Here is a 26,045-nt window from a genome sequence, read left to right on the forward strand (position 1 = left end):
ACCATCTTAATTGTCTAGGACTTAGAGTGTGGGCCGTTTTAAAGTATTGCAAGTTCTTATGGTCCGTTACAACTACCACCTGATGCCTAGCTCCAGGTAAGTAGTGCCGCCACTCCAAGAATGCGAATCTTATTGCCAGCAACTCTTTATCAGTTATGGAGTAATTTTGCTCACACCCTGACAACTTTCTGGAATAAAACGCTACAGGATGCCATAATCTTTGCTCATCTCTTTGAGACAGAATTGCCCCTATCGCCACATTACTGGCATCAGTCTCAACTGGAAAGGCCTTCTCTGTGTCGGGATGTTGTAACACAGGAGCAGTAGTGAAGGCTATCTTCAATTCTTGAAAGACTTTTTCTGCTTCCTCACTCCAAGTAAACTTCACTGCTTTCTTTAATAAGTGTGTGATTGGAGTAACAATCTTAAAGAAATTACTAATAAATCGCCTATAGAAATTGACAAACCCTGGAAATGATTGAACATCCTTTACACATTGGGGAGAAGGCCAAATTCTGATGGCTTGCACTTTTTTAGGGTCCATCACAATTCCTGTATCTGTCAATATGAATCCCAGAAACTCCACCTGGGTTACATCAAAGGCACATTTCTCCAATTTTACACATAAATGACAATCCTGTAATCTTTTCAACACCATTCGTACATGTTTTACATGCTGCTCAGGAGACTCAGAATAAATGAAGATATTATCAATGTAAACAATAACAAAAGTATCAATAAATTCATGCAATACCTCTTGCATGAAAAACTGAAAAGCCGCTGGCGCATTACATAAACCAAAAGGCATCACAACATATTCAAATAAACCAAATTTAGTTCTAAAAGCTGTTTTCCACTCATCCCCCTCCTTGACCCGTATCAAATGGTAAGCTCCCCTTAAATCCAGCTTGGTATAAATTTTGGCTGCACTCACTTGTTCTAACAGCACTGAAATCAAGGGCAACGGAAAACGATTCTTTATTGTCACTTTATTTAATGCCCGATAGTCAATGCAAGTGCGTAAGGTGCCTTCTTTCTTAGGAACAAAAAATAGAGGGGATGATACGGGCGATGTGGAATGTCTAATAAAGCCTTTCGCCAACACCTTGTCTAGATATTCTCGCAAATGCTGATTTTCCTTTTCTGTAAGCGCATAGATTCTACTACATGGCAGTTTTGCTCCCTCTTCCAAGTCAATTACACAATCATATGGTCTACGCAGAGGTAATTGCTCTGCAGCCCTCTTATCAAACACTTCACTAAACTCCACGTACTGTGAGGGAATTTCTTCTGTTACTGCTGTCATAACCTACAGAACACTCCCCTTTTGGACTTCCTGGTCCTTGCCTCAACGGGACTTACACTCCCTGGTACTCCCAACATGGGCGTCCAGTGTGAAACACCTTCCTCGCTCTACACGTTGGACGTAGCGTGTTCTATTAATAGACCACGCCTCCCGCGGCTCTGCGCTTCTCAATGCTATTGCGAAGTAGCGACCAGACGTGTGCTCCATAGCTCGCGGTATTGTTATCATTGGTTCTATCCTAACCAACCCCATTCCTAGTCCCTTTCCCTCCTTTCTTGATTCCTGGACTCATGTGGTGAGTAGCGCACTCTGTTAATTTCCCGGATTCCTGGATCGTTGCATCCCGGAACTTTGAACGCACGCTGGAGTCAGGAGAGACTCGTGCAGCCTTATTCAAGACCCGATCTGTCCGTAAGAAGGCATCGACCAAGAAATCCAGCAAAGATCGGAATCAGGTGAGAAGGAGGGAACTCCTTGACAGTTTGAGAGGCCACCCGACCAAACTCGATATGGACATGGAAGCGGCCGTCCAGGACCTGTTGCGTGGCATGCAAGAGCTATCAACCGAGGTGCAGAATCTAAAGACAGAAAACGCTGCTCTCAAACAATTAGTTCTATCCCGTGATTCTGCCACAAAAGAAAGTGTGTTGCTGGGCGGCATAGTGGACAAATACGATGGGTCGGCAAAAACCCTTTGTGGATTCCTGGATTCATGTTTGGTCCACTTTACTTTTAAGCCCTACTACTTTTCGACCCCCAGGGCTAAGGTGGGTTTCATAATTTCTCACCTTTCAGGAAATGCCTTAACCTGGGCTACGCCCCTCGTTAATTCCAGCGATGCTCTCCTAGATGATTATGATGGGCTCATACAGGCCCTTAAAACCATGTTTGACTGCCCAGAGCAGGTCTATAGTGCCCAGGAATGCCTCTTAGACTTTCAGCAGGGATCCACGGATATGCTCACCTATGTAACCCGATTCAAGCAATTAGTGAAGGAAGCTGATTGGGCCCCTGAGGCGAGTTTTACCCTTTTCAGGAGAGGACTGAATGAGGAGATTAAGGATGAGTTGGCCAGAGTGGCTCGCCCAAACTCATTCCAGGCACTAATGGACCTTGCCATGCAAATAGACTTCCCTATCCAGGAAAGGAAGGCAGCAAAGAAGAAATCCAGAGGTAATCCTCCGAAAGTGTCCTTTGAGAGCACCACCAAGACAGACACAAACCCAGGCTCAGTCACTGAACCAGAACCCATGCAGATAGGAGCCTTCTGTGGACCTATATCCCCGCAAGAAAGGATGAGAAGGATTCTTACGGGGTTGTGCATGTATTGTGCCTCAGACAAACACTTGGTTAGGGAGTGTCCTCTAGCCCCTCCTCGGCATTCGGGAAATGCCAGCTCCCGATCCTAGATGGAGCAGAGGTTCGGGAGAGAGATGTTTGCTCCACATCAATTCCATCCATGAACTCTACTGGACAAAACAATTTGGTGATACTATAGGCCTTCCTATAGCCCTCCAAGAATAAGACCTATTCCATTCTGGCCTTGGTAGACTGCGGAGCTATGGGAATTTTCATTGATCAAGATTGGGTTGTTAGTCATCATATTCCATACGAGACACGAAGCACCATGCAGCCGGTGGAAGCAATCGACGGAAGACCCCTCACTTCAGGACCCATAAGCCTGCAGAAAAAAAAAGATCCAGCTTTCTATAAACCATCACCAAGAACGGATTAGATTCGACATCATTAAGTCAGCTCATTACCCCATGGTATTGGGTATGCCCTGGTTACAGAAGCACAATCCGTATGTCAATTGAACAGCAGGATCACTATTCCTAGGCTCAGAATTTTGTATGTCTCACTGTCTATTCCTGGATCCCTCCTTGACACCCCCTAAAGAACCACCAAGAGACCAGCAAGCACCACTCATGGTTTCCAATATCATACAAGTCCCTGAGGCCTATAAGGGATATGCTGATGTATTTTCAACTGCCGTAGTTCAGGCCTTACCCCCTCACAGACCTGAAGACTGCGCCATAGATACAGATCACTCAGCAGTGATTCCCTTCGGCAGAATGTTCACCCTTTCCGAACCTGAGAAAAAGGCCTTTCAGAATACCTGGATACCAACCTTGAAAATGGCACCATAAGACCTTCAAAATCTCCAATGGGTGCTTTGTTGTCCTTTGTTCCTAAAAAGGACACCAAGGAACTCAGACCTTGCCTCGACTATCGTGGCTTAAATCAATGCACCCTCAAAGATCGGTACCCACTGCCCTTGATCTCGGATATCCTGGAAGCTGTGAGAGGCGCCATAATATTCACAAAGTTGGATCTCCGGGGTGCCTATCATTTGATCCGTGTCCGGGAAGGAGACAAATGGAAAACAGCCTTTAGAACACCCTTTGGTCACTATGAATATCTTGTCATGCCCTTTGGACTAGCTAATGCCCCCGCAGTTTTTCAACATTTCATGGATACAGTGTTTTCTGACATGTTATTATTTTATTTTTTTATTTGTATTTAGTTCAGTTACAAAGAAAAGTTACTTTGTAGAACCTTTACAAAATCAATTACAAAAATAAGAATAAAATATTTACATTTCAATTATCATTTAAATTCATATTTCAACATAAAACCTTACATCATATTGTTCGCAGGTTACAAAAAATGGAGGATATTGTGTCATACACTACATATCCTCCAAGTCTTAAAATTTAAGCAATTATTTTTCGATATGCTTACACAGACTGACCAATTCAAATATGATCGGTTTGTGGGTGCCTTGCATCATGCGTGTCCATAGAAATTGCAAGCAATCTTCAAAATCTGTGTTCACAAATTTCGATAACCGATTACTCCTCATTAAACTAAAATGTGGACATTCCAGTATAAGATGTTTCATTGTCTCAATCGGTTCCTTGCACGATGGAAAGCGACACTTCATTACCTTAGGTTTCCCAGTTTTAGCCCAATTAGCAATACGTTCTCTTGTATAGTATAGATTTAACCTGTACCTAATATAGGCTTCTCGGGTATGGTTGCATGGAAATAAAACCATGTGGTCATATCGGGACATACGTCGCTTTAAGAACGCACCATACTCCCTGTACATTTGATATGTTGATATAATATCGATTGTGTTCCTCCAATCTTGTTCAAAAAGTTTCTTTTTTGCAAAAGCAGGACGTTGATATACGTCTTCTTTGGTAATACCTAAGGAGTTCAAGATATGTTGCATGTTGCTATTGTATTCATTAAAGGAAGCAGAAGAGGAGGACTTCAGCATGCTGTTCAAATCACCGTACAAGTAGTTTTTGGGTGCAAAATGAATCTTAACGTAGCCTGATATTTGACGCCATTTCCAGCGTGTGGATAGTGCAACCAACCCGAGCTCGTGACGTATCACTGCGTTTGGTATATTCAAGGGAAGGTGCATGGCAGATTTTATCATTGATCCTTGATCCTTCAAAATTGCAGTAACATCTTTTAGACACATGTCAATGGAGTATAAGATGACCGATTCAATTTTTAGTGTCAGATAGTCAATCAATGGGGTTAGTGAGAATTTACAATATTTTGCGTAGATAATTTTTAGTTGAGATAATAAAGGCCGCAACTTATTTTTGATTACGTCAGTCCAAGCTTTTAATGAGTTTTGATTTGTCAGGTTATAGCCGAGATATATCGCACTACAGGTACATGGGATTTGAGTTTTCATAATTTCCCATTTGTATCCCTTACTATTTTGTTTGGTAGCAAATTTTAAAATGGCTGTTTTTGCAGGGTTTGGAGTGAGATTATGAGCAACTGCAAAGTCTTGAAAAAGCAAAAGCTTAATTTGCGATCCAGCAGGCGTAGGATCAAAGACTATGATGTCGTCTGCAAACGCAATCCATTTAAGTCTTAGAGCACCAACTTTAACTGAGAATAAATTACTGTGATCCCACTCCTTATCAAAATCAGAAAGGTAAAGATTAAAGAAAGTTGCAGCTAAATTGCACCCTTGTTTCAGACCAGTGGATGTGGTGATGGGATCGGTTGTTCTACCATCTGCAGAGATTTTTATTTTATACGAGGTGTTAGTATGTAATTGAATAAACCAATATAGCAATACTGTAGGAATTCCCATTGATCTCAATTTATTCCATAATAGGTTTCGTACGACGTTATCAAAAGCTGATGTCATGTCTATCATAGCCATATATACAGATTGAGAGTTCTTGCCTTTTGTGCTCGCGACAAGATGAGACATGACAGCAGCTTTGAGCGAGGTACTCATTCCTTTCCTAAAACCTGTTTGGTATTTAGAATAAAGGTTGTTCTCTTCAATATATTTTTCAAGGTCGTGCAGGAGAAGAATGGCAAAAAGTTTCGCATTTGTGTCAATCAATGAGATAGGTCTATAGTTCTGTGGAAGAGAAGGATCGCCCTTTTTGAATAGTGGGACAATATTCCCTGTTGTCCATGAGGAAGGAATTTGACCAGTACTAATGATTGAGTCAAATTTAGGTTTCAAGATTTTTATCCAAAACTCAGGATCAGCTTTATAGAGGCAGGGAGGAATCCCATCGGGGCCTTCTGATTTAGAATAAGATGTTTTCGATATTGCCCATTTAAAGTCATCATAAGTCCATTTCAATCGGGCGATCCTGCTATAACACAATTGTACATTTGGCACAGATTCAAATCTCACAGGGATGCGAAATTTAGCTGATATATCGTCGTACCATACTCCTTCAGATATACAAGAGAGGGTAATCAGGGGAGTTCTTTTATCATCCTTTTTGATCGTACGCCATATAGTTCTAGTGTCATGCATAGTTATGGCTCTTATTGGATCACAATTCTCTCTGTTGTATTTCAATATGCGAGCGTGTTTCAGGTTCCTCTTGTATTCTTTCAGAATTTGTGCCTGGATAAACCTGAAGTGGTCTGCTCCCAAACCCGATGTTTTGAGTTGTCTTATTGCTTTATTTTTTTCACATTTTAGGATTTTACAGGTGGAGTCAAATGGATGGGGATGAGCACTCTCTGTATACTTTTTACTAAATAGGCATAGGGCTTTCTTTATCACCTCAGAATAACCATTTATCCTTAACAATTCAGGCGTATTGCCAGAAAGTTGAGATGACTGAATTTGTTGAAATACATAGTTAACAAATTGCTGACATAGGCTTTGATTCCATCTGATGGAAATTAGAGGACGGTCAATCTCTACTAAGGAGAGTGTGGGATTGATAACCAAAGGCCTGCATTCCCATTTCAAAATGCAATTTATACGTGCATGTTCACTGGTTAGGATACGGCTACAATGCATAGACAATGTAATAGTAGATAGAGTTCGAGTAACAAAAATGAAGTGAATTGTCGAAGATTTGGATCCACTGGACCATGTAATCTGAGACTTCATCTCATTACTTGCAACTATGCCAATATCCCAATTTCCCAGTAGCTCCCTGAATTGTGAGCCCCTTCCCCGGGAAAGATAAGAGGGCTTATCTGGGCCACATTCACTCAGTTCTCTACAGTTGCAACTGAAGTCACCGCCAATGATAATTTCTAATGGCTGGTATTTGCTGGAAATATTCTCTAAACATTCGTCCAATTCATCAAACATCGTTTCAATCAAGGATGTGGCGGGGTTCCAGTATAGGGAGATAATTAAGATTGAAGGGATCGTTTTTGACAAAAAATTCTGTACAAGTACACCCAATAGGTTTGCAGATTCCCATACCCACTTTGACTGGAGATTGACCAAATTATTTATAGCAATTACCAGGCCACCACTGGGCCGGCCTAAAAGAGGTCTTGTTGCAACCTTGCAATACGTGGAAAACCCTGGGATGGTAAATTTGGTCAGTTTCATGGTCTCCTGTAATATGAGAATTGTTGGTTGTTTTTCGGGAGTTGGAGGAGCATTCCATCCAATGAAGTTAGCATAACCACAGGTATTCCATGAAAGTATCTTATTTGAGCTATGTTGTGCAAGCTATGATGTGGTCGATGACATTTTAGATCCTAGAATAGTAGTGAGCATTGGTTCGAGCCAAGGTATATGCTTTGTTATGGCTATATGCGCTAGGAGTGTGTGGAAGTCACCATCAATGCTACCCTTGGTTTGTTGAGCACTAGTTACGCTTGCTGCTTTTGCAGTGACAGCTGGGTCATTATAGGCAAGGAAATCGTTGGCTTGCGATTCTAGTTCGTGGGTGGTTAGATTTAGCCCATGGTTTTTAATCTGTTCCCGATTAAACCATATACATTTCAATATTGTTTCAGAGCTCAGGTAGCATACTGCTCTACAGTTGTCAGTCTGTAAAATCGAGACTCTAAGGATGTCCTCTGATTTAACCATTCTGAGTTGAGGTATGCGAGAGAAGAGCGACAAAATAAAAGATCGATTAATCCTCTTCCCTGCAGTCGACTCCTTATGGCCTTCGAGGCCCACAAGATGAAGTTTGTTCACGACTTCAGGTGAGCTCTCGTGGTATTTCAATTCGCTTTGCACAGAAGGGGGAGATTCACTTTTCAAGGTTTGGAATGCAGATGTGGATGTTCCTTTACTCGAGGTTTCATCATACAAGTCGTTGGTATGTATGGCTTTTCTCAAGATGTCTAGTATTTCATGGGGGACTTTCACTGAACTTTTTGGTTCAATGCATGAAGGAGGTACTACTTCTTCCTGGGCCTTCGTCGACACCACTGTCTGAAGCGACTTCATAAGTGTTTTAATGCTAAGTGTACCTTCCTATATAGCTTTTTTAAAGGTGTCAAGAGAATCCTGGCGACTATTCATAAGATCACTGGAGTGGATTTTAGGAACTTCTCTGCTCAAAGTGGGACCGTGTATGGATATGCGAGCGGGAGCAAAGATGGCTTTTTCCTCCTCTTTGTGGGTGGTAGTATCACTTTTTAATGGAATAGGTTGTACAGTGTCCGACACCTTGTCAGATACCATCAATTTGTCGTTCTTAGTGATGCACTCTGTCAGTTTATCCCTTTGTTGGCTCTGAACTGTCTCTAACACTGAAACTTTTCCTTTACCATTGATCATATTTGAAAACTTATTATTATTAGTTGTGTTTTTCACAACCGGGATCTCTGCACAGCTTGGGGGCTCAGTGCAAACAGCACTATAGGATTTTCTTAAATCTGATTGTCTAGGATAGTTACTGATTGAATCATCGTTAGGAGTCTGTTGTTCAAATATAATATCCATTCTGGTTGTACAGCTTCTTCCTGAAATCGGAAAGTAGCTGTTTAGATTGGATTGCAGATGTGAAAGAGGTGTCGCTTCAGTCATATTGAGGTCAGATCGTTTTTCGGAACTAGTCCAATCAATCTCTTTTTAGATGGTAGTTTGGACTTAGTGGAAGGAGTTGGGATTAATGCTTCCTGGCTTTCTTTTGAGAGTTGTTGGAGATCAATACTCCCTTCATCAGAAATTGCTATCACCATTTCATGTTCAGCAGTATGAGAAGATTCAGGTCTCGGTTGAATGGTATTATTAGCAAAGTCTTTGTCAGCGTTTTTCTCCATTAATTCCTTTCTCCTCTTAACATTCCTTTTCATTGCTTTGAGGTGCAATTTCTTTGCACAACGAGACATAAACATGAATTTCTTTGTAGAGCTAGAGGATTCATGTTCTTTCACCTGTTGCTCGTCCAGAGCCCTCAACAAGAAAGAGGGACTGTCTGGGCAGTCAGCGATCGGGACTAGTTTGGTCAGTTGAGAGGAGATAGAAGAATTCATTGCTTTAATTAAGACTTTAAGTTCTTTTAATTCAGATGTACAATTACAAGATGGGGAAGAGAGGAAATGCTTGGAGGTAATGGGGGGTCAGTGGTTGCCTCATGGCCACTTTGAGAAGCTTTTTCAAAGTGGTCCCGAGCAGGTTGAGATTGGTTGTTGTTAATAGCACGTAAGGTGTCTGCAGCGATAATAAAGCATTCTATCTTGTCCATTTTGGGTCATAGGTGATGTAAAGTGCCTTTTATCTCTTTCAATTCAATATGGGTGAGATGGGTGAGTTCATGACCCTTATCTAATAAATCAAGTATTTTGATAATTACAGGAAAGGTATGTGGAGAGCGCGTTTCGTTCTCACCAGGATCAGTTGGTCCATCCAGTGGATCAAGTTGAAAAGGTCTTGTGGGGATATCTGCAATGTCAGGTGAATATGACATGCGTTGGGGTGGTAATTCAGCGTTAGTATTTAGAAGACTCCCACTTTCAGGATAATTTAAAGAATCTAGATCACCGAATGATTGTAAGGAGGTCCTCTGGGACAGTTTAGGAGGACCATATAAGAGAGGAGTTAATGTGCCTATGGCACGAGAAACTTGATCATCAAGGGCAGCCATGTTTTTGATAAGGAGGTCATGTTGTACACTAGTGGGACGAATAGGAAGAGACCTATCTAAGAGTTCCTGAGAGGGCATAGGTTGGGAATTATTAATATTGCTTGTGTCGTGAATATGAGTGGGACAAAAAATAGGGGAAGAACTCGTTTCGCTAGCATGTATCATGACAAATTTGAGCGATTTTTAACTTCCCTACTGGTTCCTGAAGGCAATGCGTCTAAAGCAGCAGGTTCAATGTATGCCGTGCGGCCAGGACAAACCAGTAAATCAATGCTAGAAGATGTAAGTGTTGTGATACCTAAGTCATTGCATTTGCTCCGTAAGCCTACAGCCATCACTAGTATGGATGGATGTCGTATAAGCTTCTACAAGTAGAAGCGCAGAGCAACTTTTTTGGTAAGGCTAAATCACTAAGAGTCAGACAATTAGTAGCAAGTAATTGTTAATTAGTCAGCTAGGGGCCACGTTTAAACTATGTTGGAACACCAGTGTGGCAAGAGTAAGAGAGAAAGTCCTAATCGGGCTTTATGGAATACAAATGCTATATATAAACTTACTAAAATTTAAATTTAATCTTACCAGGTGCTGTAACTTAGATCAGGCTCAAAATGACTGAAAATCAGTCATAATCATTTTGTCAATTTTGGCAAAATAGCGAAACAGCAAACAGCCAACAGTACTTCTTTGTACTTCCGTGTGCGCGCGCTGCACACGGTGTATTTGAAAGAGGGAAGGGGGCGGAGCCAAAGGCATGGTAGAGAGGGCAGACCCAATCAGAAAACAGACTGAAAATAAATGAAAGGGAAAACTGTTACTATCAGGTGTTTTAAGGATGACTGCGTGCGTTCGCGCTAAACGCGAGCGCGCTTGTACTGCGCTAAACGTAATATCTCAAAAGTCCACAATATGCAATATTTACTTCAAAATTGAAGGTCAGGCAATCGCCGTGGGCTCGGCGAAGACGTCCGCTCTCCTGCAGACTCGCTGGGCGGTGGAAGGAAATCCGATAATTCCATAGGCGGGGAAAGTCCAGAGAGGTCGCCTTCAACAGCCTTCAACAGCCAACAGTACTTCTTTGTACTTCCGTGTGCGCGCGCGAGTGCGCTGCACACGGTGTATTTGAAATAGGGAAGGTGGCGGAGCCAAAGGCGTGGTAGAGAGGGCAGACCCAATCAGAAAACAGATTCAAAATTGAAGGTCAGGCAATCGCTTCGGGCTCGGCGAAGACGTATACTCTCCTGCAGACTCGCTGGGCGGTAGAAGGAAATCAGATAATTCCATAGGCGGGGAAAGTCTAGAGCGGTCGCCTTCAACAGCCTTCAACAGCCAACAGTACTTCTTTGTACTTCCGTGTACTTCTGACATGTTATTCCTCTTCCTCATTGTCTATCTGGACGACATATTGATCTTTTCCAAGGATCTTCTAAAGCATGAAGAACATGTAAAGGCAGTATTACAACGACTCCGTGAAGACAAACTTTTAGCCAAACCCAAAAAATGCTTGTTTCACGTTACTTCTGTTCACAACCTAGGATTCATCCTTAACCCCAAAGGAATCGGTATGGACCCTTCAAAGGTAAAGGCCATACTGGCATGGCCCGCTCCCACGTCCGTGAAGCAAGTTCAATCCTTCCTGGGGCTTGCCAACTTCTACCGGAAGTTCATATCCACCTTTTCCGAGATCGTTCAGCCGATAGTTGCTCTCTTGAAGAAAGACACCCCCTTTACCTGGTCTACACCGCAAGATAAGGCATTCCAACGTTTAAAGGCAGAGTTCCCGCAAGGCCCCATCTTGGCCCAACCCGACATAAATCGACCATTCCTTGTGGAAACGGATGCCTCTAAATATGCCATAGGAGCGGTCTTGAAGCAGGAATTTGAGGATAAACTGGAACACCCCATTGGTTACCTTTCACGAACCCTGACTCCCAGTATGACACACTACTCCATCCAGGAAAAGGAACTGTTAGCCATCCGGCAAGCCTTCACTGAATGGCGACATCTACTTTTGGGTGATAGATATCCAGTTCAGGTCCGCACGGACCAACGGAATCTTCAAATTCTACAGTTATTGGAGTGTAGGAACAGTCATCAGGTGCGTTGGGCCTACTTCTTTGCCCAGTACCAGTTCCACATCACTCATGTTCCCGGATCACAAAACCTGACGCCTTATCTCGACGTCCTGACTATGAAGCTACTGAAGATAGGGCCTATCCTAAGATGTTTCCCCACACAATCTTTGTAGCTCAAGCAGTCAATATCCTGGAAGAAATTCGAGTGCAAACCCAATCCTCTGATCTCTGGAAGGATATTTCAAGGAAGAATCAATGGAACCTAAGAGTTAAGAAATTGCAACAAAGAATAAAAACCTCTGTCATGATACCCTTCACTCCGGACATTGTGGCATAACCAACACCCTCCGCCTCATACAAAGACAGTTTTGGTGGCCTGGAATGAAGACCAAAGTACAGCAGTACATCAAAGCTTGTACTATCTGTAGTCAAAATAAACATGATAACAAGAGACCGGCGGGTCTTCTACTGCAACCTACACTGCCAACAAGGCCATGGGAATTCATTGCTACAGACTTCATTGTGGAATTACCACCTTCCCGAGGATATACGACCATCATGGTTACCATAGACTTGTTCACTCATATGGCTCATTTTACACCCCTGTGTGAGCTACCATCCTCGTCCGAACTTGCCGGAATCTCCCTGGAACACATATTCCATCTGCATGGACTTCCTTCCAAGATCATATCTGATCGAGGACCTCAATATGTCTCACAATTCTGGAAACATCTCCGTCGCATTTTGGTAATCCAACGCGCCCTCTCATCTGGTTATCATCCCCAAACCAACGGGGCCACAGAACGTGCTAATCAGACCCTGGAGCAGTATCTTCGATGTTTCGCCACCAAGTTTCAGGATGACTGGTCGCTCCTGATACCCGTAGCTGAATTTGCCTACAACAATTCCGATCATTCCTTAAGACCAGTCCCTTTTATTGTAGCCAAGGTTTTCCATCCATCGGTTCTACCCTCTGTTCTTCCTCATCCTACACCGGCACCTACTGTCGGCTCCTGGATCGAAACCCTCATCAACGTACACCAGGAGGCCAAAGAAAACTTAGAGAAGGCCAGAACACAGACTAAGAGGTATGCGGATTCCAAAAGTAGACTAGGCCCTTCTTATGCAATTGGTGATCAAGTCTGGTTGTCCTCGAAATTACTACACCGACATCTACGGCCAAACAAGTTGGCCCCTCGGTACTATGGTCCATTTCCCATCAAGGAAATTATAAATCCAGTCTCATACCGGATCAGACTACCACAGTCCTGGAAGAAAATTCACCCAGTATTTCACACATCCTTATTAAAACCCTACATCCAATCCTCCCGGAAATGCTGTCAACCCCCTCCTCTGCTGGTCAACAACCAATTAGAATATGAAGTATCCCGAATATGTGACTCCAGGTATAAACGGGGTCAGCTTCAATACTTGGTTGAATGGAAAGGATATCCTCCTAGTGAAAGAACCTGGGAACCACTTTCTAATCTCAAGACCCCTCGACTGCTCAGAAGATTTCACCCTATACACCCGGGCAAACCCGGAGGAACGGGTCTTCGGAGGAGGCATGCTGTCATGACCTACAGAACACGCCCATTTTGGCCTTCTTGGTCCTTGTCTCAACGGGGCTTACACTCCCTGGTACTCCCAACATGGCTGTCCAGTGTGAAACACCTTCCTCGCTCTACAAGTTGGGCGTAGCGTGTTCTATTAATAGACCACGCCTCCCACGGCTCTGCACGTCTCAATGCTATTGCAAAGTTGCAACCAGATGTGTGCTCCATAGCTTGCGGTATTGTTATCCTTGGTTCTATCCCAACCAACCCCATTCCTAGTCCCTTTCCCTCCTTTCTTGATTCCTGGACTTGTGTGCTGAGTAGGGCACTAATTTCCCGAATTCCTGGATCGTTGCATCCCGGAACTTTGAGCGCACGCTGGAGTCAGAAGAGACTTGTGCAGCCTTATTCTTGACCCGATCCATCCGCAAGAAGGCATCGGCGAAGAAATCCAGCAAAGATCGGACTCAGGTGAGAAGGAGGGAAATCCTTGACAACTGCTCCTATCAAATGCTCTTCAGACCTCATTTCCACTAACAATTCTGCGGGTCCTCCTTCCTGAAAAATGTGTGCCTGACACCTCTCTTCATTAAACCACACCGTCTGTCTTTCCTAGTCAATGCTGAGATTGTGCAGAACTAACCAGGGCATGCCCAAAATTAATCCAAATTGAGGTGCTGCTATTAAATCAAATTCTATTTCCTCTGTATGACCATGTCCACAAATCATGTCCAATTTTTCTGTCTGCTTTCGAAATGGGCCCTGATACCAACGGGGAACCATCCACTGATTGAACTCCTTCCACTTTAACCTTGTCCAACAGAGGTAATCCTAACTGTTTTGCCAATGTAATGTCTCCAAAATTACCAGTAGCCCCTGGATCTACCATTTCCAAAACCTCCTGTTTTATTAACGCAAAACATAATGTCACCAATATGTATAAGTGAGACGTTTTACTTCTCACTGTTTGCAGCCCATTTGGGGAACCCTATATCTATCGGGCCTGGCACTTGTGTTCTCCTTCGTACTCTTTTCCCCTCCCCCACTTTTCTGAGGTGTATTAGGGCATGTTCGTATAAAATGTCCTGACTGTCTGCAATAAAGACACAATTTATTAACCCTCCTTATCTCCTTCTCTACAGCGGACAAAGGTCCTCGGACACTACCAATTTGCATTGGCTCTCCTTCACTTGCCCTTCCTCCTCTACTCCTGTCTAATTGGACGAACGGCCCTGCATCTGGTCTTTTCTTATCTCCTTTCCTCTCATTCATACGATAATCTAACCGTAATGCTAAATCAATCATGGCCGTGCACGTTTCTGGTTGCAACTCTACTTGAGCAATTGCATCCTTCAGTTCCTCCCGTAAGCCCTGATAGAACAACACTGTTTGTTTAGCCGTTGGCCACTCCATTTCAACTACCAATCTGTTGAACTGGATGACATATGTTACCAGATCCCGACCTCCTTGTCTTAAACCCAATAACTCCTTATCTTGAGCTAATGATACTTCTTGGTGATCGAATAATCTGCCAAATTCCCCTAAGAACCCATCCCAGTTGTATAACAAAGGGTAATCTTTTTGTACTAGCAGCATCGCCCATGCCGCGGCATCCCCTGTTAAATATGAAATCACAAAAGCTGTTCTGGCCTGACTGGTTTAAAAAGCCAAAGGTTTGCACAAAAAATGAAGCCTATACTGGGTAAGGAAGGTCATGTATTTTCTGGGATCCCCCGAAAATCATTCTGGAGCCGCCAACGGAACACTACTAGGTGCTTGAACAACAACTGTGGGATTTTGACCCGTGGTTCCTGTACTAGTTCCCTCCAGCGGGGTCCGCTGAGCTACCAAACTCTGTACTTGAGTTTTCAAATTGTCAGATTCCTGTCTGACTTGAACCAATTCTACTTGAATATCTTGAAGTGCCTTTAGCATATCGGCCAATGCAGGAGTAGTCGCTTCCATTTGGCTTGGGTGGTTGTAAGTATCCCAATATGGGGGTGGCTTATTATGTCGTAAATAAGGGGGGTGAGTGATGTCGACACTCTCCCCCGAACCACAGAAGCCGAATGAAGTCGACCCTCCACCCGTGGTTGGCACAGGTACCTGATTATAACCACAGACTACCACGTGGCAGCCAATGGGGGGAAGAGGGTTAGGGAGAGGTTGTGGACGCGGAAGGGAGTATAGGATCACCGGAAAGAGATTAAGGAAACACCTAATGTGGATAGGACCGGGGAAGCAACGGGAAAAAACCCTACTCTATCTAGTACCTTGGTAACATAGCATAGAGCCAAACTCTACTTCCAGTAACAACCTAAACCTCTTAATACAGGTCTCAATGTACTGGTTCCTGACCACACATGTATATAGTACCCCTTGATACAGGCACAGAGATGGCATGGACTACATGTAAGCAAGCAGGGTGAAATATATAAATGGAAATAGTTCCCAACATGAAAAAACCATCACACATGGCCCATAGGGCAAGCTTTTGCACATTTACATGACATAGAACCAAAACAGTGGTAGACATGTATCAAAACACAGCCCTGGGACTGTCATGGTTTGTCTCCCCCCTGCATATTCAGTTCAATGCACTTTGAGACACTGCGCTACGAGAGAGTTTACCATACTCCAAATGCCTGTATTAATGAAAACCAAAACTAAGCACCTGAGATACTTGTCCTGTGTTGCTGGACTTGCGCATAACCCCTGTAGCACAGACTGCCTGAAAATGCCAGTCAAAGTTCTGCCTTATACGTTCATAGCAAACCAGTAAATGAACAAAAAACAGCAGCGTTTTGCATAGTAAGTAAATGCAGCACTTACCTGTCGTCCGGGAAGCTCGCAAGCCTTCCCGGACGTAATCTTTATTGGCCTGTAACAGCAGCGCAAGCCCGTTTTTCCCCACTGCAAAAGGAACGTGTTGTTTTTCAAGGAGACCAAGCACCCGGCGTGAAAGTTTCCAGCATTATACTTCAGGAAATCCAAAGAATATGGCCCAGCGAGTTTCAGCGGTCTCCTAATCCTCCGGCATGGCTTCGCCCCGAAATTCAGAATAAGCCACACCTGCCATGCGCCGTTGGCCCTTGATAAACTGTACTAATGAGTGTCACACGCGCGCATGTCACAAACTACAAAATGCCTCAAGGAATGCTGGGCAATGTAGTTCATGTACGGAGATACCGTCTTCTGATGCCCTTTCTCCTCCATCCCAGATTCCTAACAATCCAATATTTTTCGATTGAAAACCCCCAATTGCCAGTGTAGCTCAGTCATTTCCCCATAGAATAATCTCTTGCTTGCCTGTGTATGTTAGCATATCCCTATTGAAAAACCCCTCATTTGTCTGTGTAAATCATTAGTATTTTTGTAAGTAAATCAATTAATTCCCCCATTGAATTTCACAGGATCAGGATTGGTGGAGTTCGAAACCAACAATCTTTTTCCCAGTGTTTTTGTTAATTGTTATAGCCATTAAAGTGTTGCCTAAAAGAACCAACCCATTGTGAGCTGAAAAACGAATTTGTCCCTGTGTTTAAATTATGCCCTGCTAAGCGAATTTTCATTTGCTCGAGTCATTCCTCTTTGCATCTGTTATTCTGAACCAAAATTGATTTTAGTTTTGTGAGCTAAACCTGAGCCTACCGTCATTATAATTCAGTACAAAAAAGAAGGTGGGTGAGGCGCGCACTCCCGGTCCTGGTCAATTGAACCTGTTGTAAAAAATAAGTAGCTGGGTCAAATCCCAAAATGGACAAAAATTCACAGGGTTTGATCCCTTCTGCTGCAAATCAGGTACTTAGTAATAACAGGGTTAGATCCCTTGCTGCAAATCAGGTACTCAGTAATAACAGGGTTAGATCCCTCGGCTGCATTTCTGTGGTCTGTAGTTGTTCTCCTCCTAGCGCTTTCTTATCTCAAATAATCATCAGGGAGGCTGTTGAGCAGGTGTGTCTAATTAGACTCAAAGGATTCTGGTAGCTGTAGTGAAAAGGTTTTTTTCTGTTCAGGTGACCAGCAACCGACAACCCTCCAAAGCACAAGTCCTTCCCAAATTTGGGGGAGGGGTGGGGCACAGTCACCCCGTGGCGCTGCTTCTGGAGCCCGGGACTCCCATAGAATTCAGTACAAAAAAGAAGGTGGGTGAGGCGCGCACTCCCGGTCCTGGTCAATTGAACCTGTTGTAAAAAATAAGTAGCTGGGTCAAATCCCAAAATGGACAAAAATTCACAGGGTTAGATCCCTTCTGCTGCAAATCAGGTACTTAGTAATAACAGGGTTAGATCCCTTGCTGCAAATCAGGTACTCAGTAATAACAGGGTTAGATCCCTCGGCTGCATTTCTGTGGTCTGTAGTTGTTCTCCTCCTAGCGCTTTCTTATCTCAAATAATCATCAGGGAGGCTGTTGAGCAGGTGTGTCTAATTAGACTCAAAGGATTCTGGTAGCTGTAGTGAAAAGGTTTTTTTCTGTTCAGGTGACCAGCAACCGACACCCCTCCAAAGCACAAGTCCTTCCCAAATTTGGGGGAGGGGAGAGAACCATCTTTATGGTTCTCCAAAGTGGGGCACAGTCACCCCGTGGCGCTGCCTCTGGAGCCCTGGACTCCCATAGAATTCAGTACAAAAAAGAAGGTGGGTGAGGCGCGCACTCCCGGTCCTGGTCAATTGAACCTGTTGTAAAAAATAAGTAGCTGGGTCAAATCCCAAAATGGACAAAAATTCACAGGGTTAGATCCCTTCTGCTGCAAATCAGGTACTTAGTAATAACAGGGTTAGATCCCTTGCTGCAAATCAGGTACTCAGTAATAACAGGGTTAGATCCCTCGGCTGCATTTCTGTGGTCTGTAGTTGTTCTCCTCCTAGCGCTTTCTTATCTCAAATAATCATCAGGGAGGCTGTTGAGCAGGTGTGTCTAATTAGACTCAAAGGATTCTGGTAGCTGTAGTGAAAAGGTTTTTTTCTGTTCAGGTGACCAGCAACCGACACCCCTCCAAAGCACAAGTCCTTCCCAAATTTGGGGGAGGGGAGAGAACCATCTTTATGGTTCTCCAAAGTGGGGCACAGTCACCCCGTGGCGCTGCCTCTGGAGCCCGGGACTCCCATAGAATTCAGTACAAAAAAGAAGGTGGGTGAGGCGCGCACTCCCGGTCCTGGTCAATTGAACCTGTTGTAAAAAATAAGTAGCTGGGTCAAATCCCAAAATGGACAAAAATTCACAGGGTTAGATCCCTTCTGCTGCAAATCAGGTACTTAGTAATAACAGGGTTAGATCCCTTGCTGCAAATCAGGTACTCAGTAATAACAGGGTTAGATCCCTCGGCTGCATTTCTGTGGTCTGTAGTTGTTCTCCTCCTAGCGCTTTCTTATCTCAAATAATCATCAGGGAGGCTGTTGAGCAGGTGTGTCTAATTAGACTCAAAGGATTCTGGTAGCTGTAGTGAAAAGGTTTTTTTCTGTTCAGGTGACCAGCAACCGACACCCCTCCAAAGCACAAGTCCTTCTCAAATTTGGGGGAGGGGAGAGAACCATCTTTATGGTTCTCCAAAGTGGGGCACAGTCACCCCGTGGCGCTGCCTCTGGAGCCCGGGACTCCCATAGAATTCAGTACAAAAAAGAAGGTGGGTGAGGCGCGCACTCCCGGTCCTGGTCAATTGAACCTGTTGTAAAAAATAAGTAGCTGGGTCAAATCCCAAAATGGACAAAAATTCACAGGGTTAGATCCCTTCTGCTGCAAATCAGGTACTTAGTAATAACAGGGTTAGATCCCTTGCTGCAAATCAGGTACTCAGTAATAACAGGGTTAGATCCCTCGGCTGCATTTCTGTGGTCTGTAGTTGTTCTCCTCCTAGCGCTTTCTTATCTCAAATAATCATCAGGGAGGCTGTCGAGCAGGTGTGTCTAATTAGACTCAAAGGATTCTGGTAGCTGTAGTGAAAAGGTTTGTTTCTGTTCAGGTGACCAGCAATCGACACCCCTCCAAAGCACAAGTCCTTCCCAAATTTGGGGGAGGGGAGAGAACCATCTTTATGGTTCTCCAAAGTGGGGCACAGTCACCCCGTGGCGCTGCCTCTGGAGCCCGGGACTCCCATAGAATTCAGTACAAAAAAGAAGGTGGGTGAGGCGCGCACTCCCGGTCCTGGTGAATTGAACCTGTTGTAAAAAATAAGTAGCTGGATCAAATCCCAAAATGGACAGAAATTCACAGGGTTAGATCCCTTCTGCTGCAAATCATGTACTTAGTAATAACAGGGTTAGATCCCTTGCTGCAAATCAGGTACTCAGTAATAACAGGGTTAGATCCCTCGGCTGCATTTCTGTGGTCTGTAGTTGTTCTCCTCCTAGCGCTTTCTTATCTCAAATAATCATCGGGGAGGCTGTTGAGCAGGTGTGTCTAATTAGACTCAAAGGATTCTGGTAGCTGTAGTGAAAAGGTTTTTTTCTGTTCAGGTGACCAGCAACCGACACCCCTCCAAAGCACAAGTCCTTCCCAAATTTGGGGGAGGGGAGAGAACCATCTTTATGGTTCTCCAAAGTGGGGCACAGTCACCCCGTGGCGCTGCCTCTGGAGCCCGGGACTCCCATAGAATTCAGTACAAAAAAGAAGGTGGGTGAGGCGCGCACTCCCGGTCCTGGTCAATTGAACCTGTTGTAAAAAATAAGTAGCTGGGTCAAATCCCAAAATGGACAAAAATTCACAGGGTTAGATCCCTTCTGCTGCAAATCAGGTACTTAGTAATAACAGGGTTAGATCCCTTGCTGCAAATCAGGTACTCAGTAATAACAGGGTTAGATCCCTCGGCTGCATTTCTGTGGTCTGTAGTTGTTCTCCTCCTAGCGCTTTCTTATCTCAAATAATCATCAGGGAGGCTGTTGAGCAGGTGTGTCTAATTAGACTCAAAGGATTCTGGTAGCTGTAGTGAAAAGGTTTTTTTCTGTTCAGGTGACCAGCAACCGACACCCCTCCAAAGCACAAGTCCTTCCCAAATTTGGGGGAGGGGAGAGAACCATCTTTATGGTTCTCCAAAGTGGGGCACAGTCACCCCGTGGCGCTGCCTCTGGAGCCCGGGACTCCCATAGAATTCAGTACAAAAAAGAAGGTGGGTGAGGCGCGCACTCCCGGTCCTGGTCAATTGAACCTGTTGTAAAAAATAAGTAGCTGGGTCAAATCCCAAATGGACAAAAATTCACAGGGTTAGATCCCTTCTGCTGCAAATCAGGTACTTAGTAATAACAGGGTTAGATCCCTTGCTGCAAATCAGGTACTCAGTAATAACAGGGTTAGATCCCTCGGCTGCATTTCTGTGGTCTGTAGTTGTTCTCCTCCTAGCGCTTTCTTATCTCAAATAATCATCAGGGAGGCTGTTGAGCAGGTGTGTCTAATTAGACTCAAAGGATTCTGGTAGCTGTAGTGAAAAGGTTTTTTTCTGTTCAGGTGACCAGCAACCGACACCCCTCCAAAGCACAAGTCCTTCCCAAATTTGGGGGAGGGGAGAGAACCATCTTGTTGGTTCTCCAAAGTGGGGCACAGTCACCCCGTGGCGCTGCCTCTGGAGCCCGGGACTCCCATAGAATTCAGTACAAAAAAGAAGGTGGGTGAGGCGCGCATTCCCGGTCCTGGTCAATTGAACCTGTTGTAAAAAATAAGCAGCTGGGTCAAATCCCAAAATGGACAAAAATTCACAGGGTTAGATCCCTTCTGCTGCAAATCAGGTACTTAGTAATAACAGGGTTAGATCCCTTGCTGCAAATCAGGTACTCAGTAATAACAGGGTTATATCCCTCGGCTGCATTTCTGTGGTCTGTAGTTGTTCTCCTCCTAGCGCTTTCTTATCTCAAATAATCATCAGGGAGGCTGTTGAGCAGGTGTGTCTAATTAGACTCAAAGGATTCTGGTAGCTGTAGTTAAAAGGTTTTTTTCCGTTCAGGTGACCAGCAACCGACACCCCTCCAAAGCACAAGTCCTTCCCAAATTTGGGGGAGGGGAGAGAACCATCTTTATGGTTCTCCAAAGTGGGGCACAGTCACCCCGTGGCGCTGCCTCTGGAGCCCGGGACTCCCATAGAATTCAGTACAAAAAAGAAGGTGGGTGAGGCGCGCACTCCCGGTCCTGGTCAATTGAACCTGTTGAAAAAATAAGTAGCTGGGTCAAATCCCAAAATGGACAAAAATTCACAGGGTTAGATCCCTTCTGCTGCAAATCAGGTACTTAGTAATAACAGGGTTAGATCCCTTGCTGCAAATCAGGTAACCCTGTTATTACTAAGTCCTGTTTTGTCATTAAAACAAAAATGAGTGTAACAGTCTATTTCAACCTGGTTGCTCTAAATAGGATATTGCATTTGTGTTGCCACAATTTTGATGGCTGTTGTATTTGATTATCCTCATTTACATGCAAGATGGGTTGGAGGCCTACTCAAAAAGAATCCGTAGTATACTAAAAATAAAAAGCGTTTTATTGTACACCACATTCACTGTAGGGGAAGGAGTTCCCTGACTGGTGTGGGCTATGTAATACACAGTGACAGGTAGTTGGAACACCAGAGGGTTTGGTCACCTAATTCAGGTGTAAGGGTCTATGTGCCATCTTGATAACTACGATGTCTTCCTACAACTTGGCTCAATGCCCTTATGCAGGTTGACGGGATTCATCTATATCAAGTGATGAAAATAGGGGCGTTAGAGGTAGACCATTTGGGGGTTTGATAATTGGTGTGAGACAGGATATCGAATCAAGACAGGTTGTTACAATATTGAATCAAGACAGGTTGTTACAATGACAGAAAGTGGGATGGTGCAGGTGGTTGAACTACAGCCTGAAACTGAAGTGGAATATGTAAAAATTCTGATTATAAAAGTATATATCTTGTCTGACATTGCATGCTTGAATGAAGTGCATGCTCAGTTGGAAGAGATGTTGGCGGTCTGGGGGGAGCCAGATGATTTGAATGCAAGAATTGGTGATGATCAGGAGTGTGCCGCTTACTGTAATGTGACTAAAAATGTGAGATGGTTCTAAACAGGGGTAAGGTTATGTAATGGGTCAATTTCCTGAGACATTGGGAACTCACACTGTTGAACAGTCGAACAAGGGGAGATATCCCGGGTCAATACACCCAGTGTGGACATCAAGGCAGGGCTACCTTGGATTATTTCTTTGGTAGCGCTAAAGGTGGAACCAAATGTCAATAGTGACCACAATATATTGGACCTTACAATTTGTAAACAAAGGTGTGTACCGGAGTCCCCAAGCTTTACTGATATACAATTGAATAATGAAGGCAATCATATACATTGGATGGCCAGACATATCCTTAAGGAACGTAAACTCCTCTGTCAGCTCACTTATGGGGAAATAGACAAACTAAATAGACTAAATTGTAATGAAATTGCAGATTGGCTCAAAATATTTGCCACCAAAATGGGCATGGCACCAGTGGGGCACTTAATGGCAGTTGATAAACTTGCAAACAATTATGACATAGCGATATGTATGACTAAAAGAAGTAGGAGGAGAAAGCTGAGAGCAGTGGCTATGTCGGGCTTTTCGGACCTAGAGAAGTCTAGTCGATCTTGGAGCATTAAGAGAGAATATAGGCAGTGGCTTAAGTGGTGGAGATACTCGATCAACACCAGTCATTGGCAAAAGATGATTTGTGCTCTCAGAGAAGAAATATATTGCTGATTTTAGCAAGGGTTAAAGGGGACAGTAGGAAAAAGATCCTAAATCCCATTAAATAGCATGAATGGATGTTGCATTTAAAAGATAACGCACATAGTGTGATCAGTAAGCCAGTCTTGCAATATATCCCTGAGGAATGGCCATGTTTGGCTACTGAAGATGATATAGAAACAATAACACATAAGCTAAAGAACTCCAGGGCACCAAGCCTGAATGGCCTTGCTGATGAAGTTCTAAAGCAAATCTTAAAAATGTTTTTCGACTAGGTTTCTCGGAAACAGGAAATTCCAGTGTCATGGCAGCAATCTGTACTTGTCCCAGTGGATAAAAAAGTGTTTAGGCTGCTACTGGGAAACTATAGATTGCTTTCACTCTTAGATACTACGAGAACACATTTTCTTCATTGGTACCGAGTTCCCTTCAGAAATGGGTGGAAGAAAAACAGATACTTCAGTTTACACAGACAGGGAGGGCCATGGACATTCTATTCCGAAGGGCCGCGGCACCGGTTGGATCGGCATTGTATACGATATTTGCAGATTTCCGGGCCACTTTCGATTGTGTGAATAAGGAGAAGCTCTGGCATAAAATTGAAGGCTTCGGTTTCCCGAATCGGTTAATGGGTATCTTGAAGGGCATGCATCATAATCCAGGTGGGAGACTGATACTCAATGAGGTTGTTATTATGTTGGCTTGTGTGTCAATTGATAGGGGAACTAAACAAGGTTGTGAACTCGCTCCTCTTCTCTATAATACATATCTAACTGACATGCCCCTTTGTTTCACTTCACTGTTCGGCTGCTGCCCCAAAATTGGGTGAAGGACACCTTTGTGTATGCTCTATTCAGACAACCTTGTTGTGTTTAACCACACCTTTAGTGGAGCAAGCCACCTTGGCTAGATATGCGGCAGAAATTGATTTAGTTATCAACAAAGGGAAAACTAAGGACATGCAGGTATCTGCCAAGAAGGTTAAGCTGCCCTGTTTAAATACCAGCTTGGGGACTCCGAATCATGTTACAGAATACCCTTATCTGGGATTAGAAATGTGTGCTAGCCGTAACTAAATCTATGTTAAAGAGACTCACCTAATAGAGGTGTTTGCAAGAAAAACGACTGGATGCTCTATAGAGGTATTATTACACTCTATAGCCAGAGTTTTTGCCCCATGGTCTTATATGGTCTTGATGCATTAGCTATGTTGGATTCAAGATGGCAGGACAAACTTGAGGGCTATTTATAGCGAAGGATACTGAAACTGCCATCTTCTACCCCGGTTGAATTTTTGAGAGTTGAGCTGTTTTTAGTCTCACTAAGGGGCTTGCTGAGGGTAAAACAGGGAGTATTCCAGTTAAAAGCGGGTATAAATTGGCACCCAGAGTGTGATCGTGGTAACCGATTTGTAACCTTGAAATACTTATTTACAAAAAAATTGAGACAATGGGACTGGGTAAATAATTATGTGCATCTTATGTCTCTACGCTCGTATACGTTTGGTGCAAGAGTTACACATAGATTCTTTCAAACTCAAAAGTATTTGAGACAATGCCCTGATCCTGCAGTTCAGAGTTTCATATTTACGATCAAATCAGTTACCTTTGCTTATATTTAAGGGTGCACAACTAAAGATTCCTACGGCTCATCGGGTTTGCCATATTTTCAAAGTTTCAGAGATGCTTGGAACCCCCAGGCCTGTATTTACAGAGTGTAAAATGTTGGGTCCCGCATATATGTGTATTCTCGGTAAATGAGTGCATAATCTTGATGCTACAAAAGAAGAGGCCTTCTGGGACTTTTGCCTTAATACGGAGTCCCTGAGTGTCCATGTTGCTCTCTATTGGCTGTGGCGCTCGATTATAAAACGTTTACCAGGTGATGTGGAATAGTGTCTAGTAGGCTGGTATGGTTCTATCGTTAGTATGACTAATAATGACATGTATTTTTATGATGGTTTACCTATGATGGTTTTAATGTTTATTAATTTATTAGTACTAACACTCAACTTCCCTTTAGTAGGGTTTGAATTAAATATAAGGTAATACAATGTTTTAAGAAAATGTTATAAAAAAATGTAGTAATGAGTTTTAAATTATTCTTTTAGAATGTGAATTATGAGCCTATGAATTGTTTGAAAAGGTTCTTTTAGAATCATATACAAATAAAATAAAATAAAATAAAAATATTTAGCTTTCACCTTAACTTCATTAGGCTACATACAGGGTGCATGCAAGACAATTTCGATGAAAGGTTTCACCTTGGTTTTTCGTAAGTGGTGAAAAGTGGGCATCTCTGATGCCCCCTCTCACCTCCTTACCAATGTATTGCATAAAATAGTCACTGTAGTGGCACTTTTCCGCATTACAAATTGACATTATTGGTATAAACCAAGATTGCACATTACAGATTTGCACATTCAGACTAGAGGCGGGAAAGGCTAGAAAAAATGCCTACAAAATACATTTGAAATTTTCCCTGGTGGAGGTTGAATTTCCACTCCAGCAGTTTCTCGTTATGAAAATCTGCCCAACTCTAAATGAGGCCCTAAGTCCGTGTTCCCTGATCAAAACCTTTTCTCTGCTGCAGCATCCACTTCTTCTAGAACATTTTCAAGTGAATGTTAGGCAAACGGATGCTTTTAAATGTGCCTCTCGTGCAGCACAGCGCCGCTGAAGCACACAGATTTGCCGCTGCCAAATCATTTAAACATTTGACTGTCTAATTTACTGTTCAAGAGTCCATCATCTCTTATAATGATCGAACGCGCATGCACAAAACGACAGAATCGCAAATGGAAATTGGAAGGAAATTGTTGAACAAATGAAAGCCGCTGCGTTTAATTAATACAAATATTGCTTCAGCATACATATGCATGATCTATACATAGTTCGGAGATCCTATAGGAAGATAAACCAGCAATTAACAGCTATGAAGGGAATGGAAGTGACATAATCATTTCCTTTAAATCCATGACAGTAAAATATTGTGTTTGCTCTCATGTGTCTGCTGTCTCCGAGGCAGCATTCAGAGGAGCTGAGCCCCTCCTCCCCATCCCCCAGGGTC

Source organism: Ambystoma mexicanum, chromosome 4q (genome assembly GCF_040938575.1).
Source record: "Ambystoma mexicanum isolate Mex_15411 chromosome 4q, UKY_AmexF1_1, whole genome shotgun sequence".
In the NCBI taxonomy this organism is placed as follows: domain Eukaryota; kingdom Metazoa; phylum Chordata; class Amphibia; order Caudata; family Ambystomatidae; genus Ambystoma; species Ambystoma mexicanum.